The sequence below is a fragment of the Astatotilapia calliptera genome, chromosome 3 (assembly GCF_964374335.1).
Source record: "Astatotilapia calliptera chromosome 3, fAstCal68.1, whole genome shotgun sequence".
Classification (NCBI taxonomy): Eukaryota; Metazoa; Chordata; class Actinopteri; order Cichliformes; family Cichlidae; genus Astatotilapia; species Astatotilapia calliptera.
The window spans coordinates 16,466,370-16,490,504 of record NC_137424.1 but is presented as its reverse complement, the minus strand read 5'-3'; the positions used below and the strand labels follow the sequence as shown (position 1 = coordinate 16,490,504).

The following is a 24,135-nucleotide window of genomic DNA, read 5'->3' as shown; positions in this document are numbered from 1 at the left end:
GGCGTTCTCCTTTTCTGCTCCGTCTTCATGGAAAACATAACCGAAGGATTTAAGGCTCTCCGTTGATTTCACTTGCAGACTTCAAAAGACGTACACATGTTTTTGTGAAACCATCTCTGGGAACTTGTTCTCGTTTTTAATGTGACTGAGTACATTACACAAACTTTTCTCTTATTGTTGTAATTTTAATATGTGTGTCTGGAACAGGTCTCTCTTGTAAATGAGACATTGAGTCTCAATGAGCCGACCTGTATAAATAAAGCTTCAATTACAAAGTCCTTTGTATAAAAGCTCCTTCAGCTGCCAGTGGGACGTGCTGTGGCTCTATCGGTTGCAGAGCCTTTATATTGTTAGTTAGAAACTACAAATATAATGGCTCACTGTATTTCAGAATCAGAGAAACTTTATTAATCCAGGAGGGAAACTGAGTTGTCATAGCAGCAAATATACAAGAAACAACAAGCACTCATATAAAGTGAGTGTAGAAACAGAGTTATGATAAATAAATATTCAGATAAATAATATCAATATATAATATAAATAATCTATAATCCAGTTTTGAGTTCCCTCCCCAGACACCTTAACGCCCACTCACATCCTGGGCCATCTGACCTCAGGAAATCACATGATAGGGTGGGGCCAGGTTTCACAATGAGCTCACCCGAAACCCTGGCTGATTAGGACCCCCACCCGCTTTCACACCTTGGCTCATGTGATTAGGTAGAGGATCATCAGGGGGTCCTTTGTCCCTCTTTGGGGGGAAACTCCCACTGGGTTTAAATCTGGGACTCCCCACCAACTGACCTTAGAACTGAAGAAGCTTCTCAGATGAGAGGTGAAACGTCTTCAAGCAACTCAAAGAAGTCCAGACGCTTTTCTTTGCAAGCTCCTTAGTCTACAATGACCTGGATGACTGAGAACCGTCACAGACAACTCAGTCCCATATTTTAGGTTATTCTGAATAAATCGTTCATGCCCTCTCTTTGGAAAGAAGCTGTTGTGGTTCCTGGTCCTAAATCTAGTCGTCCAAAAGTTCTAAACGACTTCAGGCCTGCTGCCCTCACCTCAGTCTTTGAAAAAATCATCAGAAATGTGATTATGGAAGACACTGAACTTCAGCTTGATTCAATGCAGATTGCACATAAGCCCAATAGAGGAGTGGAGGACGTGCTTTTGATTCTACTTCACCTGATTGTCAAACATGTAGAGAGTAAAGGACTTCAGTTCATCGATTTCTCTGCTTCTTTCAATAACACAGCCCCAGATTTGAATCAAAAGACTTTTAGAACAGTTTGAAATCCGGACAAACCTGAGCAAGTGCAGTCATATAAATATCTTGATGACAAATGCTATTATTTTTCTGTAAAGCAAATTGACCTAAAAGTAAAGTAACCTTGATATGTCAGGATGTAGATGTCCCACCCAACAACGTCACCCAGCCCTGAAACATCGGTACTGTTCAAGGCAGCATTGCTGTCCACACGTCCATCAGAGTGTTTCTTTGGACTTCATGGTGTTGCTGCTCCCAGTATTCTCTGAGACAACCTCTGAGGCCGTCACAGAGCAGCTGTATTTGTACTGACATTACATTACACACAGGTGCACTCTATTTAGTCATTAGCACTCATCAGGCAATGTCTATGGGCAACTGACTGCACTCAGACCAAAGGGGGCTGAATAATAATGCACATAACAATTCTCTTCACTCTGCTGACAAGAGATTCAACCCCCACTATGAGCACCTTCTAAAGAGCACCATTGAAAGTATCCTCACCAACTGCATCACTGTGTGGTATGACTCCTGCACTGGGTCCTGCAGGAAAAATATGACAACGGGTAGTGAGAGCAGTGGAGAGGATTTCAGGGTCCTCTCTTGCCTCCCTCCCCAGGAGATCTACTGTGCCTGCCTCATTCGAAAGGTCCTCTTCATTACAGGTGACTCCACTCATCTCTTCAACAGCGTCTTCAGTTTGCTGCCATCAGGAAGGATACTGAAGAGACCTTTTGACCTTTACATTTTCGTTAATATCTTTAAAACAGAAGCAGCAGAAACGAGAATTTTAGCAGCACAAACCAGCACAAGCGTAGCACAGTTGATTGACACCAGTTTTGTTTGATTTAATTAATGTGGGGGGGCTGGTTGACCTCTGGGGACCTCTAGAAATTTTCTTGAATATCTTTAAAATGATAGCAGCACAAACAAAAATTTTTACAGCACAAACGTAGCATAAACGTTTGATACCACTTTTGTTGGATTTGAAGAAGGTGGGGGGTCGCGGGAAAAACCAGCAAAAGAACTCGAGCAGCCGGGCTATGTAAAAGGTGTAGGGGGGCATGTTTGCGGTCACGTCCAGTGGGTGTGTGGGCTGTTTGAGTCATCTGTTACCAGGCAAACTCCAATGCAGCAGGCTGCTGAACACACACAGGCCTCCTGCATCCTCCTCTTCAGCTCTGCTTGCCCGATATCGTGACCTAAGCAGGGTCGGGCCTGGTCAGTACTTGGATGGGAGACCGCCTGGGAAAACCAGGTGCTGTTAGCTTTTGCACTTCCACACACAAACTGCAGAGGGCACTTCTGCTCCTGCTTGTGCTTAGAGGCATGAGAAGTTAACATTTATGGGTGATAAAATCCTTTTTCTATATTTTTAACATGAGAATATCAGTTTTCCATCTTGTGTTCCAGAGTAATCGGACAAAAGACAAACGTAGAACAAGGAAAAAAGAGGCCAAGTGTCTCACCTATAAAACAAAATGACTGTTTTCTGAATAGTCTCACACAGATAAACATTTGCAGGGAATACCTTTTCCTTCAAAACAAACGTCACAGACTGTGTTTTTCTTTACTGATTGTATTTGAGTAGAAACTCAGATTAAAATGGCATCAGTGCTCATAAAATGATTTAACTGTAAAAGTAGGTGTAGTGGATCACTTTGCATAGATCTAGATAAAAGTGCTGTAAGCAAAGACTACAGTGGTCATTGAGCAGCTGTTCCTATAATGTGAATCTGGGATAAAGGCACAGATTATTTGTTTGCCTTTGTTTCCTGGTTCTTTCTTTCTTATCCAAATGGAAAAAGAGAGCATAAAAGTACTGTTTACAAGCAGCTTATCTATCTCATTGTGCCCACTATCATAAAATCTTGGTTGACTGAGCACTGAGCCATCTACCACTCGAAATTGAACCTGTGTGGGACAACAACAAAGTCCAGTATACTAAGTTTCAGTAATGTGCAGTTTTTTCTGTGGAAGATGTAAATCTAAATAGATGTCCTATTGTATGCATAATATACCACTGAACTTTATAAAACAACTTCTAAAAGCAAATTTCGATTTATTTTAGATTTTCTCAAATCCAAACAGTGCTAAAAGCATGCACACAGTCAAATATTTTTCATACGAGGTGCTGAAGGTTCTGCAATGTTCTGTCAGTGCGCCCCAGGGCAGCTGTGGCTACAATGTGCGATCCTCTATGCTGTTGCATGCTGGGGGAGCAGGCTGAGGGTCGCAGATGCCAACAGACTTAATAAACTGATCCGTAAGGCCAGCAATGTTGTGGGGATGGAGCTGGACTCCCTCAAGGTGGTGTCGGAGAGGCGGATGCTGTCCAAGATAAAGACAATGTTGGATAACACCTCCCACCCACTCCATGATATGTTGGTCAGTCACAGGAGCTCGTTCAGTGAGAGACTGAGATTACCGAAAAGCACCACTGAACGACACAGGAAATCATTCCTGCCTGTGGCCATCTCCCTGTACAACGCATCCACTTAACACACTGTTTGCTGCTACAACTACACATGTTTCTTTTCCAAATATTTATTTATAAGTGACTTATGTATGTATGTATGTATGTATATATATGTATATATTGTACTATTCTTAGTTAGCGTATTGTCTGTCTTGTCTTAATGTTGGTTTAAAATGGAGCACTGTAACAAAAAATAATTTCCCCCAGGGATCAATAAAGTATTCTGATTCTGATTCTGAAAGTAGCTGCCATCACCAGTGTGTGAATGTGTGAATGATGTATCTGTGGCTTTTTGTCACACTTGGAAACCACGGTGTTGTGCAGCTATTTGCCTTGTTGCAGGGTTTTAAAAAAACTGCAGTTTTGATTTTAGTGAAAGACACCGTCTCATGACTCATTGAGTGCCGCGACTGACGAGCCAATCCGTGGCCTGCAGTCTGACGATGTCACATTTCCTGACTGCTTGGAACCCCGACTAAGTCGTCCTGTAGCCCACATCATAATGTTTCCATCTCTCTGCTTGACTGCGGGGATGCTATTTTTTGCATCACACTCCTATTTCAAAAGGTCAGTTAAAGCCACATAATTGGAATTTGGTTTCATCTCCCCACAGCACTTTCTCCAAAGTCTTCCCTGAATCATTTAGATGTTCACTGGCACTTGAGATGGGCCTATACATGTTTCTCCTTGAACAGGTAGCTACCCTATGTTAGCCTAGCTTTCTATCACTGATGCTCTGTGTGTATTGTTATGGTTCAAAATATGGGGATGGAGACAAGAGACAAGAGAAAAAAACCACAATAACAACACTGGTCCAGCCGGGTTAAGTCAAACGATGATTTTAATGATCACACGCGTGGGAGATGGACACTGTATGCAGACAGCCTCAGATCTCAAAATGGTGGAGCATTGCTCAAACTCTTATAGCCTCTGGTTCTCCCACCTTATCATAAAAGCCTAAACATTCACATGCTTTTCTCTCACACGGCGACTAAGCTACGACCTTGGCTCCCCGTTTATCTGCTCCTGCTGAGATGGGGCAGAAAACTCCAGCATGCTCTGTTCTCTTCTAATCAGACAAATAAGGCGATGACTTTCTGCAGCAGTATTATGCATCATAAAACAATATCATTCATCCACAATAAATCAGCAGTCTAATGTAATGCAAATCAGTTTAACTAATGCAATAGTTATCAGCTTCTTCTAATTCAGGAGAATAATGCAAACTAAAACTACATAATAATTCACAATCTTTAGTTAGGGGTATAACATGGCATAAAATAATATTATAATCTAACAGTATGCTGCTGCCTCTCTCTCATGTTACTTAAAAAATTAACCCCACAGCTTCAATAACCGTATCTAAAAATCTCTCAGTGAAAGTTACGGTTGTAGGTTTGGAAACATTTTGGGGTAGCCAGTGTTAAATAGAGACAGGGCCACATTCTTTATCTAGTCATTGTAATGAAAGAAGCATATTAAAAACTATATGAGAGTTTGCTTTTAACAAGCATGTAATGACTCTACTTAGTTTAGGTAGTCTTAGGGAGTCAAACTGAAAGTAGCATTTTGTGGATGTTTTCCCTGCTGCCCGATCCCATCAGTCTCTTAAAGCATCATTTCTTATGCGCCCTGGTGTGACAGAGGTTTCATGGCGCTACAGGTTACCTGAGCACATCAGGTATATTACGGTTGAAAACTAGTGCCCGGCCTTCCAGTGGGTGTTCGACCCCTCGTGCACAGCTCAGGAGTCTAAACGACCCAGCAGTTATGGACATGTGTGTTTTTGGTGTGCTGTCCCTCGTTCTCCCTGCTTGCAGGTATATCTGTGTGTGTGTGTGGATGCCGGAGTTTCTGAGAGCACCCGTTTACAGGCACCTTCAGGCCTGGTGGGTGTGGCCCTGCCAGGTGGTTGGCCACACTTGAAGACCATCACACAGCTGATCAAGCCTTGTCGGAGGAGCTACTTAAGAATGCGGTGGCGCTCTCTCTGACGCTGGATCATTGCGTGACTTCACGTTAGTCTCTCGGCCCAGTCAGTACGGATAGTCTGCCGCATTGTATGTGTCTTACGGCTGCCTGTTTGTTATCTCCCCAGGAGAAGCGTGGAGATGAGAGGGCAGCGAGCACGGGGTGCTCAGACACTGAGGAGCGGAGACAAGGAACACTAGCACTGGGAAGAGGACATTTCACGGGAGTCGGGAACGCACTGCGGATTTATTGTTATTTTCCATTCACTGTAAATAAACGCACTGCTTGCATTCAGAGCTCCGTGCCTGGCTCCTCCTTCCTCACATCCCCACGGTTGACGCTGGCCAACCGTGACAAATAGCTTTTCTTAGATTCATTATTAGTTCAACATTGACAAATAGTAGTTGACTAATATCAGGAGCCAAAAAGAAAACAAAAAACAAACTAAATAAATATTTCAGACGCTGAAAATAAATTATTACGGTTGTTTAAATTTGCTGTCAGCAAGTTAGGTCTAATGCATGTAGTCAATCTAATGAATCAATATTACATGTAAAAAGTACAGAACTGAAAATGAAACTAAAATATAACGGTAAATGAACTGGTTCTTGTATAAAACCTTTCTACTCTCTACAACTTGCCTCATTCATGCGCTCACTTTTTTCTATGCTTTTTCTCTGTAAGTGCTTTCTATCTAACATTAATACGCATTCATCCTCCCGATGGATGCATCGGAGAGCAACTTGGGGTTAGCATCTTGCCCAAGGATATTTGGCATGCAGGCTGGAGCAGGCGGGGATTGAACCAGCAACTTTCTGATTAGTAGGTTTCCTGCTCTACCTGAGCTACAGACACCCCAATTTGTGGTGCTCTGGAAACAACACGTTCTCATCCCAACAGGTAACGATGCTATGTGACAAATCATCGGTATGTGTAAATGTGTTTTTTGTTCTAATCATGAATCGCTTTGTAAAACAAGACCTGATAGGGTTAAGGTTAAAGTTATGGTTAGAGTTAATGTTAGGGATAGGGCTGGAATGGACGGCTGGAGCCTCTCCTCCAAGTGTGTGTTACTGCCGCCATCAGCATTCTGTTGTATTCTGTTGTCTGCTTTTCTCTGTAAGCGCTTCGAGCCTGTACTTTTTTGCTTTAGCTGAGTAATGAAGTTGAATCAGTACTTTAACTTTCACTGGAACAATAGTATTTTTACTTCTACTTAAGTGGAGAATGTCTGATCTTTTGCCAACTCTGGCTGTCTCTCAGTCTTGGAATACCCACTTGTTGTCCAGCGGTGTCCTGGGAATATGGGAACTAGACAGACTGGGGAAACAATGGGAGGAGACACAAAGATGGAATCACTTTTACCATCTTTTATGTATTTGCTGGTCGTCTTATTTCTTCTATTTTGCAAGCACAGTGTTGCAATCATTGTCTTTGTGGTACAATGACACAGGTAGAATGCAGGTGTTTTCATGTAACACGATGCCAGAAAGATGAGTAATGTGTTTTGAAGAGAAGATAAAACATCATGTTTGAACAAAGATAAGCAGCAGACACGTCTGTGTGTGAGTTATTCAGGTTCAGTAAGAAGGTAATATGTCTGCAGAATTTGTCATTCTTATGAAGATATTGCTTGTACAATAAATAAAATCCCTTTAACTTCTTCTGGAGAGTGTCTTTATATATTTAGTCATTTTGGGGCGATCCTTTATTTAGTAGTAACTCTAGTCGGGGATATATATCAGAGTTTACTTTCAGATATGAGCATTGTGTTTCCTGTGGATGAATGAATGAATTATTTATTTATGTAATTTTTGAAAGACTGGCTCATGTAAAATCTCTGAAAGTATGACAAAGCTCTCCTGTTACACTTTATGGACACCTGAGCGTCACCATGAGGGCCTGTCTTTATTCACTTTATTCACTGAAATCCACTTTTATAATGAATTCACAGTAATCACTGACACCTTCAGAGCATTACATTCATTAAAGACGTCTTCTACACCTACTCTTCCAGACGACCGACACATGCTTCAACCACTGCAGGTTAACCAGCCACTCATCAGTAAAGCAAAAACTAAATGTAAATGTCCTCATGTGGAAAAGACTGAAACACAACTCCCATATATCACTAATGTAACAGATCCATTTAGGGAGAGTGAGAACACTAGGCTGGATGTGTTTTAATGCAGGAACATTCATCATGTCTTCAGTTCAACAAATCATTTACATTGAATATGTGAGCTGGATGGTTACACGACACAATGTGATTGTCAACAATAACTGCAATGAACGCTGGTTTGAGGGCGGAGTCAAGGAGGCCATTTACGTGAAAAGGGAAAGACCCTCTCTGAATCAAGGAGGGGGCCTAAGGGTACATCTGTCACCATCTTACAATGCTGTGATTGCAGCCGTTCTCCAACTCTCTGTGAATGGTACTCAGGACCATTGATCAGTGGTTGTTGATCAATGGTCATGAGAATTTGCATAATCATGATTAAGGAACTGACCTCCCAGCCCATTGTTCCTTCAGTCGGCTGGTTTCTCTGACTGAAAACGCTACGTCCAGAAGAACAGAATCAACTTTTGGAGATTTACTTCCCTGATGATTGAGCACGCATCAAGACCTTTTAATCAGGCCAACAAATATCTTGTACTCAATTTTAGCAGCAGCCATTGTGACACTGATGATAAAACTTGTGTAAAAGTGCGAAGCTGTAAAAAAGTAATTATAAAAAAGCGTTTTTGTAGCTGAATGTTACTGGATAGCTGTTTCATCTGTAACACATCAAAATAACCTGCTAAGGTTTAATAGGCTATAAGGAACACACTCACTTCCTGAGCCCTGGGCAATAAGAGACGTTTTGTGTTTTATGATTTATTGATATGTTGGATCCTTTCTGAGCTGCGTTAATGAAGCAGTCATTAGAGCACCATGTCCGCTAGAATAGTTCTGTAGTTTGATGCTTGAGTCGTTGCAGACTTGTTGAAACTCCCTCACCCGTCAAAGCAGCGTCTTTGTTATTCGCGTCCAGCAGATGGCAGTGTTTCACTGTCTGACGGCTGTCTGAAGCTTCAGCTGGATTATCCGTTTTCATGTTTGATTAGAGGTTTGTGTGTGTGTGTGTGTGTGTGTGTGTGGGTTTTTAGCCACGAGTTGTCCACGATAAAGCATATTGAATGGCCTGTCTAATATTGTTAGAATTCTCCTTTGGGTTAGTTTCATTACTCAATCGGGACATTTATTTGGAAAAAGAAAAAAAGAGGGAAAAAAAGAAAAAAAAAAAGAAAAGAATTAAAAATAAATAAATCCTCATAGTTTACATTTACAAATATCAATACTGAATGTTACGTCCCTCTGCAGCTTCTAATCGTCTCAGTGTTTTCAGCTGGTGCTAATTGGCCACACCTAGTCAGGTGTGGATAAAAGCATACCTGAGGCAAGCTTCCCGGCAGTGCACTAGTCTTTGCCTTGGTGGCACCAGCCATTTTAGCCAACCTGGTTTTCCATTTTAGGATGAAACCTCTTCTCACCCACACTCTGCTATTCATCTCTGTTTTTATGTTGCGGCTTTTGAGCCGGGTCGTAACATGAGTATAATCACACTGGAAGTACCAGCATCAGGAATGTGGCTTCTTCTTTTTGGATCTATAATATTTAGTCTGGTTAGTTATTGTTACTGTAACCAGTGCAAAATCTGCTCTGATGACTCAACGTTAATGTTTGAGCCCCTGAGCGCTAAAAGAAGTGTTTTGTAAAGTATTAAAACTACCTTTAATGGAAGGAAAAACGGATCACTGCTTCCTATAAGAGTTGGTTTTCTCTGTGTGTGTAGCCACTCTGTGCCTGGTGGACTTGGCTGGCAGTGAGCGAATGGTGAAGAGCCAGTCTCAGGGTGACCGTTTCAAAGAGATGACCGCCATCAACAGCTCACTGTCCAACCTGGGCGTCGTTATCGCCGCTCTGGCCAAAAAGGTCTGCAGCTGCAGTTTCTGTAGTCTTAGATGTCACACCTGCTTTCTTTACATTTACAGTATTAATGATTTTTTTGGCCTTTGTGTTCCAGGAGACTTACGTAGCTTACAGGAACTCGAAGCTCACGTACCTCCTTCAGGGATGTTTGGGGGGGAAACGGCAAAACGTGAGTTTGTTGACATCACAAATCTTTATAATGACGACACATAAAACTGAAGGAATTTATCCCCAAAAAATATTTAACAGCGTTTGATCTCATCACTTCAGATTGTGACTGTTTATTCTTTGGCACTAATTTTGGATGTCTTTATTTGCAGCTTGATGTTTGTTAACATTGCTCCGGAGCCCGACAGCTTTGGGGAAACTCTGAACTCATTGAGGTTTGCCAGCAAGGTCAGTGCAGTCTTGTTTCCAGTGTTCATTGGACAGAGTACATTAATGATGTCCTTACATCAGCTGTTTATGGTAAACCAAAGCCATACTCCATATCCATTTTAATACCTTGGTGTGTAATTCATACTCACATTTTGTCTGAAGAGTAGGGATGTTCCTGGCGTCTTATTTACTAGTCGACTAATCGAGGGGGAAATAATTAGACTAACCAACTAATGTAAAACTAAGGAACATTCAGATATTGAGTTGATTTTCAGAACTGATTAATAGAAACTGTCAAACTAGACGCAGAGGTATCTTAAACCATTTATCACATTCTGTTAAATACAAATGAAAATGCATTACTACAAAAGATGTTCTATTAAAATATGACAATCATTTGAGAATCTAAAAGTACGTCTAAGTGTGGCGAGAATGATTCAGGTAATACATTATACAGCCGTTTTCTAGTCAGGTTGTGGGGGCAGCAGGAAGGACTACTCCTGACCACAGCTGATAGATGTAAACTGGCTAGCATGACCAAGGATGCTGGGGCCTCCTACTGGTAGGACGTGCCCAGCTGGAACAGCCTCCTGGCCAAGGTGGCTGTCACCTTTTGATGTGAAGGAGTAGTGACTCTACTCTGAGCCCCTCCCCCATTGACTTAACTGCTCTCCTAAAGGAGAGGTTTTCCACCTCTCAGGAAACTAATTTCCTCTGCGTGTATCTGCGATCTCAGTGTTAACAAGAAGATCAGGGTAGATTAATAGATTTATGGTGTTTCTCAACAACAGTGCACCATCTGGTGGTAGATCGCTGCCTAACATTTAGAACACAATGTACCAGCATTGGGCATCAATTAAAATGTTAACAATTAGATTGAACGACTGGTAAGTCTGATACAGACTAGTGACAATTAGTCGACTAGTCACATAAATCCCTGATAGAGCCCACAGAAGTGGCCTGCACCATGTGCGTGGCTTGCTTTGCAGAACCCTCAGTAGGACCTACAGCCATTTTTCATCCCCAGCGTTTTTTAATATTAGGCCATTTTCACTGTGTTGAATAGAATATAGCCAAACCTTCCGACCCTTTTTTTTTTCTTTTTTCTTTAGAATTGCAGTCTCCGTTTATTAGATTAGCTTAAAGTGGCTAAGCTACAAACCGCCATCCACATGAGGTCCTAGAGCCATAAATCGCCCCATTGAAACCCATTATAAACGCTATTTTTCACTGCAGAATTATTACCATTAACGTATGGGTGATGGCTTCTGTTTCGGTTCCGTGTTGGACAAGGGGCCTTAGAATTGTAATTTTTTTTATTTGGCCACCGGGTGGCGCCCTTGTTCCACATGTGACGCCTGCTGGAACATAGACCTTTTCCAGCGGGCTGCTCGAGACATACACCCGGGAAAGGCAGACTCATTCCCCGAGTGCAGCAGCAGCTTGGCCCGCTGCTCGTTCGGGACCATTTTCTGCCCTTAGGGCTGTTAGAGGGTGCATTTTGACCTTTATATTTAAAAATAAATAAAATAAAGGTCTCTCTGCCTAAAAGAAAAAAAAATTGTGTCTGTCTCATTCTAAGTTTAGATAAAAGCCTTCCCTCTTTGAAGTACACCCTGCAATGCAAACAAATCTAACATGAAAACAAGAATAAAAAAACAAATTAGACTTTATTTTGTCGCCAACCTCAGCTTGTTTATGCAGGTGCAGGCAGGAGAGGTTATAAGAATAAGCCGTAGCGCGGGAGTAGGCATTTTCACGATGGCACGGTACCGAGGAAGTAGTGGACATCCTGATGCGCTCTGACAGCGAGGATCTCTCCTCTTCATCTGCCGAGAGTGACTCTGATTCCGGGGGTGACACGGATGATTCGTCTCTCGACACTGATCACCAGGAGTCGTCCTCTGATTTTTCTTCTGAAGATGAGAACGAGGGGAGGACGCCGGAGGAAGCAGCGGCGTGGACCTCCAAAGATGGGAAGAAATGGTCCGCAACAAACGCCGAGACGCTGCGCTACGTCGCAGCACCCACGGGGCTTATTCCGGGATCGACCCACTACGCCGTAGCCCGAATTACGGACCCACTCTCCAGCTTCAGGTTGTACATAACTGATGGGATTATACAGCATATAGTTGCAATGACAAACCTTCAGGGCAGACGCTACATCTCATTCTGGAGAGATTTAGATAGCAACGAAATGCTCGCTTATGTGGGGCTGCTAATTTTGTCCGGTGTATACCGGTCAAAGCACGAGGCCATCGCCAGCCTTTGGAGTGAGAAAACGGGAAGGAAGATTTTCCGTGCCTCAGTGGCTGAGAAAAGATTTTGTCACATAACCAGAGCGCTCCGATTTGATGACAAACTCACCCGACCTGCACGACGTGCGGACAAATTGGCTCCCATTCGGCAGATATGGGACATGTGGGCACACCGCCTGGGGATGTTGTTTAGTCCAGACCGGGACCTTACGGTGGATGAGCAGCTGGTACCGTTCAAGGGAAGGTGCAGTTTCCGCCAGTATATCCCCAAAAAGCCTGCGAAATGCGGCATAAAGGTCTGGGCAGCATGCGATGTCAAGACATCATACGCCTGGCGGCTGCAGGTTTACACCGGGAGAGCAGCGGGCGAACCGGCCGAGGTAAACCAGGGGATGAGGGTCGTCCAGCAGATGACTGACGGGCTCCATGGGCATGTCGTCACAGTCGACAATTTTTTTTCACCTCATCTGAACTGGCAGAGGAACTCCTCAAAAATAAAATGGCTCTGGTCGGCACAATCCGCCAGAACAAAAAAGGAATCCCACCCGTTTTGCGCCAGATGAGAGGGAGAGCCGTCTACTCCTCGATCTTTGCCTTTTCAGCGAAACAGACCCTAGTGTCGTACATTCCCCGACGGGGCAGGAATGTGCTTTTATTGAGCACGAAACATCGCAGGCCGGAGGTCAGCGATGACGAGAGAAAAAAGCCAGCGATCATCACAGACTACAATCGATGCAAAGGAGGTGTCGACAACCTTGATAAGGTGGGTGTCATTACGCATCAGTTACGCACACCTTTATTCATTTTTCTTCATATATTCTTGTGTAAAATATACAGAGGTTTTATGTTGTTTTTTTTTTGTTATGTTTATTTTTTGTTAGGTTGTCGGCACCTACTCCTGCAGGAGACGGACCAATCGATGGCCAATGGCCCTTTTTCATCACATCATAGACGTCTCCCTCTACAACGCCTTCATGCTGTGGACCTCCGTGGATCAGGCCTGGCATCAGCAGAAGCCACACAGGAGGAGGATGTTCATTGAAGAGGTGGGAGAAGGCCTGATCACGCCCCATTTGTCACAAAGACAGCGTCTTCCCCGCTCATCAGCCGCTGCTGAGTTAGTAAGAGATGCGCAGGATGGTGCTGCTGCAGGCCCCTCTGGAGTGACAAATCCCAAGGGCAGGAAGCTCTGTGAGCTCTGTGTTGGGAAAAGGAGGCGAGTGGGAAACACATGCAGCAAATGTGGAAAATTCAGCTGCCGAGCCCACAGCAAATTTGTCTGCAGCCACTGCTCTACCTGAGCAAGACATTTACCCCCCAGCCACACACACGCCCCCCACCCTCTCACTGCTTTCTCACTTTCTCACACTCTCTTTCTCTCTCATACATTTCCCCATTCCCAACAACAATATACATAATTACATTTACCATATACATGTTCTTGTTCATTGTTGAAAAATAAATGTTTATTTGGTTCAAACTGATCTTGTATTTTTATTTACATAATGCTTTTTATTTGATTTTAGATGGCAACAAGGTAATATGCATTTATTGGGGCAAGAGTGAAAAACGTTCTCCTGCAAAAAAAACTAACGGCCGATCAAAATGAAGGTCAGTAGTAATTTTTAGACCATCCAAAGGCCTAATTAAAAGTACAATAAAATATAACTTTCAAATGTATTTTATGGAAAATATTTAATTTTTTCATTTTTTTTTTGCCAAAAAAGGCAGTGTGCTCATGTGACAAAACCGGGATATAAAAGGTTAAAATCGCGAAATATAATTAAAACTTTATATGAATATTTCAAGGAGAAGTAGGTCTAAAATATTGCCTAATTTAAAGTGGAAAAATATTAATGTATAATCTTTTTATAGCACTTTTTATGGCGTGGTCGATTTTTGGCTCTAGGTCTTCATAAGGGGTACTTGGCATTTTTTTTTTTTTTTAGGACTTACCAAGGGTTAACCACCAAAACACTCGTCTGCAGTGGAATTTCTTTGAGCTAATCGATTCATTTCATCTTCTAATTAATGTGGAAAATGGTGGCAAAGGTGGATGAAATGAGTGATTCCTAGAGTTACATTTTATTGCCTTTTTTTCTTTCCTTTTCTTAAAGTTATGAAGGCATCTTGGATGCCATTTCAGTGAGTGGGGGTTAATGCCCCACACTCTTTTCTGTCACTGCTTTGAATGCACAGACTGGTCTTAATGTTGATCTTTGTGATCTTCAGTGTTACGACCCGGCTCAAAAGCCGCAACATAAAAACAGAGATGAATAGCAGAGTGTGGGTGAGAAGAGGTTTCATCCTAAAATGGAAAACCAGGTCGGCTCAAATGTTCTGTGAGTCATAGGAGTCTACTAACATTTCCATGATAGAACAAGGCTGCAACCTTTGTACACTATATAAGGCAAAGAACTAATTAGCCTCATTTTGTTTTCATTCTGAGGCTTGTTTTTTTAGCACATACAAACAACTCTTCTTATGAGAATATTAGGACGCGTCTTGTATATATGATCGGCTCGCACATGGCCCGAAGATTGGTTTACCTTCTGCCATGTTGAGGCCAAAAACCTTGAGGACAGAAAAACAAAAAAACAAAACAAAAGGTAGGTTGTCTCTGTGTGAGAGACGTTGGCATTAAACCCGATATTTTAAAAAAAATGCAATGCGTGGATTTCTTTTACAGACAACATCTGCCATGTTGTGGACCGCTCAGAGTCTCCCCCTCCAGCACTGCTAATCCAGATGTTGGATCTGTGTTTCCACAAGCCCCGCGAATTCTAGAGACTTATTCATCATGAAGAAAACAAGACAGTCAATCGATCGATTATTTGCGCAAGGGAGGCCACCACGAAAATGACCTCTAGATCCTCCTCCTCCTGCCTTTATTGAGAGACCGTTCACACAAAACACGTCAGAACAAAGCCACGCCCAGACAAGGCAGTGTGTGTGTGTGTGTGTGTGTGTGTGTGTGTGTGTGTGTGTGTGTGTGTGTGTGTGTGTGTGTGTCAGACCTCCTGCTGACCAAAGGGTCATAAACGCAGGAAGGTTACATCAAAAGAAGCACAAGGATGTGTCTGTGATAAAAGACTACAGCCCCCCACCTTGATCCTCGAGAATCTGGGGGGAAGGACAGTGGAATTTCTTTCATCAGAGTTAAAACAATGTACAAATGGTAAACATAAAAATGACAAACATTTAACAATTCACTCTAACACCAGACCCCACCGACTCCGCCCCCCTCTCCAGGATGCTCACAGGACTCTGCAGGATCACACCCGTCTGAGGAAACGGAACTCAACATTAAACTCGCAACCTTCCACCTGCTGTCGACGGCACTGAATGAGTATGTGCAGGAGATATGTTATGGATGCCAATCCGGTCACCCCAGCCAGTTACACCACAGTTGCCTGTTTGAGCTGCCTGTGTTTTTCTTCGAGACCTGCTATGATGAGGTGATGGAAAAGCTCCGGACGCCCCGATTCATCCCGGCCATCCGTCTGTTTGTTTGCTCATACAGTGTCAGTGAGGCTGAAGCACAAATCATCAGCACTGCAGAGCGTCTTCTGTGTGAACTGAGATCAGTGCCGCACATTGTTTGCACCACTGATGAGAATGTCGGATACCTGCTAAATACCAATCATCACACCCGCGGAGTTAAATCAGCGCTGCTCCACATGATTGGAAACTACTGGTCTGGGAGACACAAGATTTAATGTACATCTGTTATAAAAACCTTACTGTGCACTACACAGAAAATGAAATAAAAACGTATGCTAACACTTTTTTCTGGTCATTTGTGTTTGTGTTTGGTCAAAGTGATTATGGAAAACACGCTGAGAAAAATATATCACAACCCTGCACACCCAGGGGGTTTAGGAAGTGTAAAGAAGCTCCGTATCGCTGTCAGTGAGGCAACAGGCTTAAAGCCGTCATTACCTGACGTGGAGCGTTTTTAAAAGGAGATGACACATATACTCTTCATAAACCTGCAAGGATAGAGGACACAGAAATGCAAGGATACAGAAATGCAAGGATACAGAAATAGAGTTTTGGTTAACGGGACTGACAAACAGTTTCAAGCTGATTTGGTTGACATGCGTGAATATTCTGCGGATGATGATAATGTTAGGTACTTATTGACATGCATAGATGTGTTTTCTAAGTATGCATGGGTTAGGTGCCTTGAAACCAAGACAGGACAGGCTGTTGCTGAGGCTTTTGGTGATATTCTGAGAGAGGGCCGTGTGCCTGAAAAACTCCAAACAGATTTAGGGAAGGAATTTTATAATAAACATTTTAAAAAACTAATGGAGCAGCATAACATCACACATTTTTCAACCTTTAGTGAAATGAAATCATGTGTGGTAGAGCGTTTTAACCGCACCTTAAAGGGGAAAATGTGGAAATACTTAACATCAGTTAACTGGCCAAGATATGTTAATGTGATCCAAGATCTTGTACAGTCCTATAACCTGTCTTATCACAGCTCTATCAAAATGACCCCACCGAGGTGTGCAAAGATAATGAGAAAGCAGTCTTTAACACCCTGTACAAAATGAAACCCCAAAAACCGGTGACTTTTAAATTTAATGTGGGCGATACAGAGAGAATATCTAAACTACGAGGCATATTCTGAAAGGGTTACCATCAGACCTACACAGACGAGTACTTTACCATAAAGGAGCGTTTAGGAAGAGACCCTCCCGTATACAAACTAGAGGATCTCACAGGAGCTGCAGTGAAAGGTGTAATTTACGAACCTGAGATACAGCAGGTGACTATTGACAAAAACAAAAGGTTTAAAATAGAGAAAATACTTGGCAGAAAAAAAGAGGCACTTGGCACTTGAGTTTCCGAGCATTTTTATCCTGAGGTTATAACACCTATTGTTTTAAATGAACCGTATGAGGTCGGTGTTATAGAATTTCAATACCCAAGACTATGGTTGTCTTTTCCACAATCAGATTCGCGAGTGGAAATTTATGATCCAGTCACAAATGGAGCATTGTCCATAACCTTGATTGAGCTGTCTGTGGGGCATTATGCATCTGTGGCGCAGATAATAAAACATTAAAACATAACACCGACATTAAAACACAATACAGTGAAGTTAGTAACTATGTTAGTGTTATGGGCCCTAGGGGCACAGTTCTCACATTTAGAGGGAGACTGGCAGGAATCTTAGGATTCAAATCAGAAGACCCGTTTGTACTTCATTATAAAAACACATACGCACCACATCCTGCAGACGTATACGGCGGAAAATAGAACATTTTTATTTATGCAGATATTGTTGATTACCAGCTTGTGGGTGACGCCCATGCGCGGCTATTAAGAGCAATAAATATAACAGACGATGACCGTCGGGGAGCCATTCTTCAATTTGACAGCCCACACTGCACACAGGTCTCGAAATCCTTAATCCATGACATAGAAATTGATTTGATAGACGACCAAAATCAACACATACCGTTTTTCAGGCTGGTGGCGAATTGAATGGTTATATTGGGACCAGCACGCAATGTGGCGCAGGTCTGGGAGGTTTGTTCAGCAGCCTGTTTAGAATTGCTGTACCATTGTTTAAAAAAGGAGTCAGCACAGTCAAACCCCACCTAAAAACAGCAGCATCAGGCATAGTGTCTGATGTGATATCCAACATAACCAAGCCAACATCTACTAAGCAGGATGGCAACGGCTTGTATGTGTATACACCCAAACCTTCTAAGACCCCTCCCACTGCACTTCTTTTTTAGCTGTCTGTACTGTTGATCAGTCATTTTGATCAGTCAGTCTTTACTGAAGAAGTGTTTTAGAATATTTTCCCTAACAGTACTGTTGATCAGTCAGCGGGATAACACCTTTCAAAACATTGAGCGATATCTCACACAGAGCATTAATAAAATCCATGCTTGCATTACAAATAATATTCCTCCGTACGCTGGGTGGGGATTTATACAACAACTCCAACAGTGCAATGTTTCTCTGCATCCGTGAATACGACATCCTTTTTACCGCTTTAGCAACAAATTCTGAACTAAATACATGCAGCTCAAGTTCCTATGATGAACATATTGTGTGAACACATTTTGAACTTCTATGCTGTCAGACGCAGTATTCATCACATCGTTCTTATCCGGAGGTAAAAGGACATCGTCACTCAGAGACTCCGGTATACCATTCACAAAGGTGATTTTTCTTATATATATATATATATATATATATATATATATATATATATATATATATGTGCGCAGGACCCTCAAGCTCCCAGGCCTCTGGTAGAGGACCCGAGCTTGAAGGATAAACCGCCCGCAGGGGCGTGCTGGTTTTTTTTTATAAATATATATATATATATATATATATATAACTGATTGTATCTGCAGTTTACAGTGAGCACTGAGGGAAGTCAGAAGTGGGTTTAAATTGGGATTCTGGGTAAAAAAGGGGGTGTAGGAAGTAGATTTAGGACATTTCACATTTCACAGGTGCTGTCTTAGAGCTTTATTTATTTGTTGTGGATAGAAGTAATTATGACAAATAATAATGAAACATTGAAAACATAAAACCCGTTGAGGGGACAGATAGGGTTGGGCAATTGAAAGGTTTCATTTTGTTTAGCATAATCTCTTTTGTTATATTTTAGCCTTTTAACATGCAGGTAAACTTAATGGGATAAATCAGGAATTATGTCGTGTTTCTTAGGAAACACAAAAAGGGAAGAACTGTCATGTAATTAATATATTCTTAGTGCTTATTTTCTAATTATATTGTTTTATGTACTTTAATAATGAAGGTTTGTAAAGCAAGGCCACTTTTGACTCACAAACTAAGTGCTCAGCCAGACTGAAAAACAGGAAGTTAGTGTAGAAATATACAAGCATATTAATAAATACAGGAAGCCAGATAGAAAAAACAAACTTGTACCATATAAGGAGTTGTTGAAACTGTGTGACGTGTAAAGTACCAAAATAACACCTATATGAGACACATTTTTAGCTTCTAATGTTAGAGATCCTACAACTGCCATTGGGCCCATCTGATCTCTTCCGGAAGATGATTGAATAAAGAATTATAAATGTTTTGACCACTATGAGTCGGGTTTTCTCTGTTCTATCATGGGGATCAAAGAATCGGGTTTTAATACCAGTCCACTGCTGCCACCTGTGGCCAAGTGCCATAGCCTACTACTAGATGAACTTGTGACACACATCTGCAGCAGAGGCTGAGTGGCTGCTCTCACACCTGGAGCATCCAAATCGACCCACAAACACGCTGAAAGATGCAATGCCATCAATGTGGATTGTCAAGACTGAGAGACCTCTTCCCTCTGACCGCTCCCCAAACCCTCAAACCCTCCTACCCACCTCGACATACAAACTCTGTGTGGCTTCACGTGTTCTGTTGATGTTTACATGATCGAAATAACTTGAACACAAACACAAACAAACAAAGAGGAAGACCGCACTGGAAGGAAACAACTACAAGTCCCAGCATCCTCTGTGTTTAGGGAGGTGCAGTGAAAGTGAAAGCAGGAGGAGGAAGGTGGAGCTGAGGCAGGTGAGTGTTAACATGAATATGTTTCTTCTTATGACATAAAATAATTCCACGCTGTACACTGACTTCATTTACTGAGGTTATATTTATCGAGTTTTTATTTTCTGATGTTCGTATGTGTCATACGTATTCCAGTCGCCAATTCTGAATTATAACTAACATTAAAAACACATTTAAGGAGGAGAGAGAGCAAAAAATTTCGATTAACATCTGATGTTTGGGTTGTAGTTATTACAAATATGGTCGCAGCTGTGGTTCAGGTTAGAGTGAGTGTCCATGGAATAAATGTAAGTCAGTGAACTGGAAACATGACTGTGTTCAAACTTTGTTTCCTTTTTATAATGAGTCTAATCAAAGGTGGACAGAAGTATCTCCACTGTGACTTTTCTGTGTCACCATCAGAGCTTCTGCACAGTGTTTCTGGGGCAGATAACATTGCAGCATTATGGAGACATTATGGAGACAAAAAGAAAAGCGTCTGGACTTCTTTAAGTTAAACTTAAAGAAGTCCAGACGCTTTTCTTGGACTGTTGGTTTCAGTGTTGAGTCTCATTCACACACTCCCTCAGACTCTTCACACACACTGATTTGCTGACATAAACACACTCCTGTGTGCTCTCTTGGCTTCACACACACACTGAGGACCATCTACAGACTGTGAGCTCCGTCTTCTTTGTCTTTGGAGCCGAACTCTGACAAAGTTAGGAACAAAACTTTCTCCAGCGTGTGAACTTTCCTCCTAGACTCAGTCTGAGCAGTCAGACCACATATTTCTAAAGCAGCACATGAAGGTGTGGCTCACACACACACAGGTGAAGGAAACAGCTGCAGTATTAAAAGCTGCTTCACTGTCTACAAATATATGAACTGAATGTTTCTTTCAGGCTGTAAAAACCTTATTTATCCTCCATTACAGTCCTGCATTCAGAGCATTACTTCTGTTATATTAGTACATGTATTTTATTCTGATGAACACATGAAACTCTGAGCTGGATTGAATCCATTGAATCAGAGTCCAGGACTCAGACTAAACACACTGAATGTGTCCTGAGCTCGGCCGCTGTTCCACAGTAACTGCTGTCAGAGTCACTGTTACTGAGTTAGCTTAGCTAGCAGAGCAGCTAGCAGTTAGAGTATGAACTCTGTAAGCAGTCAGCTCGGTCCTGGACATGGTTACTGACATAAAGCTGCTCTCTGCAGCCATGTTTGACCTGCTGCTTTGTAGGACTACAGTAATGGAGGATTTGGAGGCTGAACTGGGCTCTGTGACACTTTTTGTAGTGAACTGATGAAAGCTGCGTCTCAGATGGATGTTAGTCCAACACATCAGACACGACCTCTGCAGCTCTCAGTTGATGTGCACATGAATGATTTGTGTTTCCTCTGCAGGTGAAGGTAGAAAGTGTGTGTGAGCTGATGTGAATTGAGCAGCATGGATCAGTGTGAGGACAGAGAGGAGGGAGTCCCTCCCTCTAAAAGCACTCTGTGTGGGGAACATGAGAGCCAGACCAAAGCTCAGAGGTGAGATGACCATCTCTAACTGTCCATGACTCTTCTTCATGTCACAGCTCAGCACTCACATCACTGCTCCATCATTATTCACAGGAACCCGCCTGGACCTCCACCCAGAAGTGTGTCCTCTAAGAGCAAACGGGTGAAGCATTTCTTTCGTAATTTAGGGCAAAAAAAGTCATCTGACAAAAAGTAAGTTCATGTCAGTATTAAAATGTTTGAAATTTTAATCAGCTTTTTACTATTTAACGATTTAAATAATATACTATTTACATAGTTTATACTTTTTATGTAATGTATTGGTCACATTGGATGTGACACATGTTCACATATTTTTAGCGTCAATGAGAAACCATCCAGCTCTGTGTCCTTAAAGAGTGACTGGTCCAATCATCGATTCATTGGTTTTAAATCCCAGCCTGTGTCTGCTGCAGAGAGGTGAGCTGTTAGTAACAAGAACTCTCTGATTTAAATGATTTTGATGTTTCCTGGTTTCTAAAATGCATCTCTGTAGCAGAGCAGTGTCTCCAAGGACACACAGGCTCAGCTGCAACTGTCAGTTTATCTGGTTTAAGACACATTTGGACTCAATTGGCTGTTTTTAACTATGTATTTTAATCAGAGGTGTAAATTTAGACCTCACACATCTGGATCCTAAACTATGATAGAAACAGCTGCTAGCAGTGGGTAGTTTGACTTTGATACGCTGCTCTAGAAAGCAAACAAAGGTTTGTGCAGCTCCTCTTCAGAAAAGTGTTCAGAGAGCAGCTGCTGTATTAGACAAAGGCTCGTCGTGTGAGCCCAGATGTGTGTAACAGCTGGATGAAGGAGAACCATCACAGTCGCGTCTCCATCCTGCCTTTATTAATGAACTTCCTGTTGCTTGCAGATGACAGGAACACAAAGTGTTTGTGCCACGTGATGCTGCAGGATTTGTTAACGTGTCCATGATGGTAACATCTCCTCGTCTAACTGCAAACACATGAGCGCTCCTAACGGCAGCTATCACAGCCACACAGGCAGACTGTGTCTCACTGTTGCATTCAGGGACATTTGTTTTCCTGTAAAAAGCTGAACTCTAATCTAAGAGGACTGTTACTGACAGGAAACAGCTGCATTATCTGCAGTCTGTGTGATCACAGCTGCTTCAATCACTTTATCAGAGAATTGATCATTGAATAAAACATGTTTGTGTCTGCAGAGGTCAGAGGTCACAGTCTGCAGGATCCAGCTGTCCGTCTGTGAGGAGTGATGGGTCCAAAGGTTACCCTCCAAACTTCAGTGCTGAACCTGAACCAACGAGGTCAGAGACCTGTGATGACTCCTTTACATGTTTGTGTTTTCCCAAAGAGGCAGCTTTATTTCAGCTGTGAACATGCAAACAGCAGAAATAAGGAAGCACAACTGTAGGTTTGCAGTGAATGAAGCCTCAGCTCGACGCTCCACTTTGTCCCTCTTTTCCTTCTCCAAACAGCCACATCAGGAGTCTCTGATGGAGTTTTAAAATATTTAATTACAAATGTCCAAAGATGGGTTCAGGATACCTGAATCCACAATTATTAAAGCTAAAATAGTTCACAGGGTTTGGACTTTGTTAGGTGACGAGAGAACATCAAAGTGTTTTTTATCTTCAAACAGTATTTTTATCACTTCAGTTGCTCTCACAGCCCTGTTTGTTATTTTAGTAAGTAAGTAAGTAAAGTTTATTAATTAAGCGCTTTTCATAGACAGGTAGTCACAAAGTGCTGCACACAGAGATTAAAATAAACAGTACGATAAATAGCAAAATGCACAATATACACAATATAGAGTTTAAATGTGAATTAAAAATATAAAAATGTAAACAGCATTGGTCAACAGAAAGCTTGTTTAAACAGTAAAGTTTTTAACTGTTTTTTAAAGGATCCCACAGAGTCAACCAAACGTAGTTGTAGAGGTAGACTGTTCCACAGCCTTGGTGCCACAGACTGAAAGGCTCCGCCCCCTTTCGTCTTCAGACGTGTTCTGGGAGCAACATACAAACTCTGAGTCTGTGAGCGGAGACAGCGAGCAGCAGTGTATTTAGTGAGAAGCTTGGATAAATAATCTGGGGCCATTTAGTGCTCTGTACGTTAAAACAATCATTTAAAAAGAATTCTAAAATCTATTGGGAGCCAATGTAAAGAACATAAAATAGGAGTGATGTGAGCTCGCTGGGTAGAGCGAGTTAGTAGTCTGGCTGCTGCGTTTTGTACAGCTTGGAGGCGAGAAAGAGATGATTTATCCAAGCTGGTAAACAGGGAATTACAATAATCTAAACGCGATGACACAAATCCATGGACAATTTTTTCCAGTTCAGCTAAGGAGACCATATGTCGCAGTTTAGAAATATTCCTTAAATGAAAGAAACAGGAACGAGACAGAGACTTTACATGTGAGTCAAGGCCCAAAGAAGAGTCAAATATTATTCCAAGATTTCGAATATTTGGCTCAGCAGAAGAACAGAAAGGGGCAACAACTTGACTGATTTTAGAATATAGATCAGGAGGAGCTATGATCATGGTCTCTGTCTTGTTCTAACAAGGTAGCTGTTAGAAAGCCAGTCAGAGATTTGAGTTAAAGCCTGGACTAGGGTGGACAGCCTATCCAGCTGATGAGGCTTAACCAGAGCTCTTATGTTTCACTCAGTGCTCCCACCAAACACCTTGGAGGACACATTAGTGTGATTTAGATTTCATTGGTGCAAACACCAGTC

The 24,135-nt window shown here is 42.1% G+C and overlaps 1 pseudogene across 1 annotated transcript in view; it reads left to right on the top strand.

Moving 5' to 3' along the window:
- Positions 1-22,062: 22,062 nt before the first annotated feature.
- LOC145419307 (NACHT, LRR and PYD domains-containing protein 12-like) overlaps positions 22,063-24,135 on the top strand; it is a 174,881-nt pseudogene continuing 172,808 nt past the window's right edge. Inside the window, exons 1-2 of the transcript XR_013906894.1 lie at positions 22,063-22,088; positions 22,603-22,704. The product of XR_013906894.1 is annotated as an NACHT, LRR and PYD domains-containing protein 12-like (transcript). The remainder of the gene's footprint in view (positions 22,089-22,602; positions 22,705-24,135) is intronic.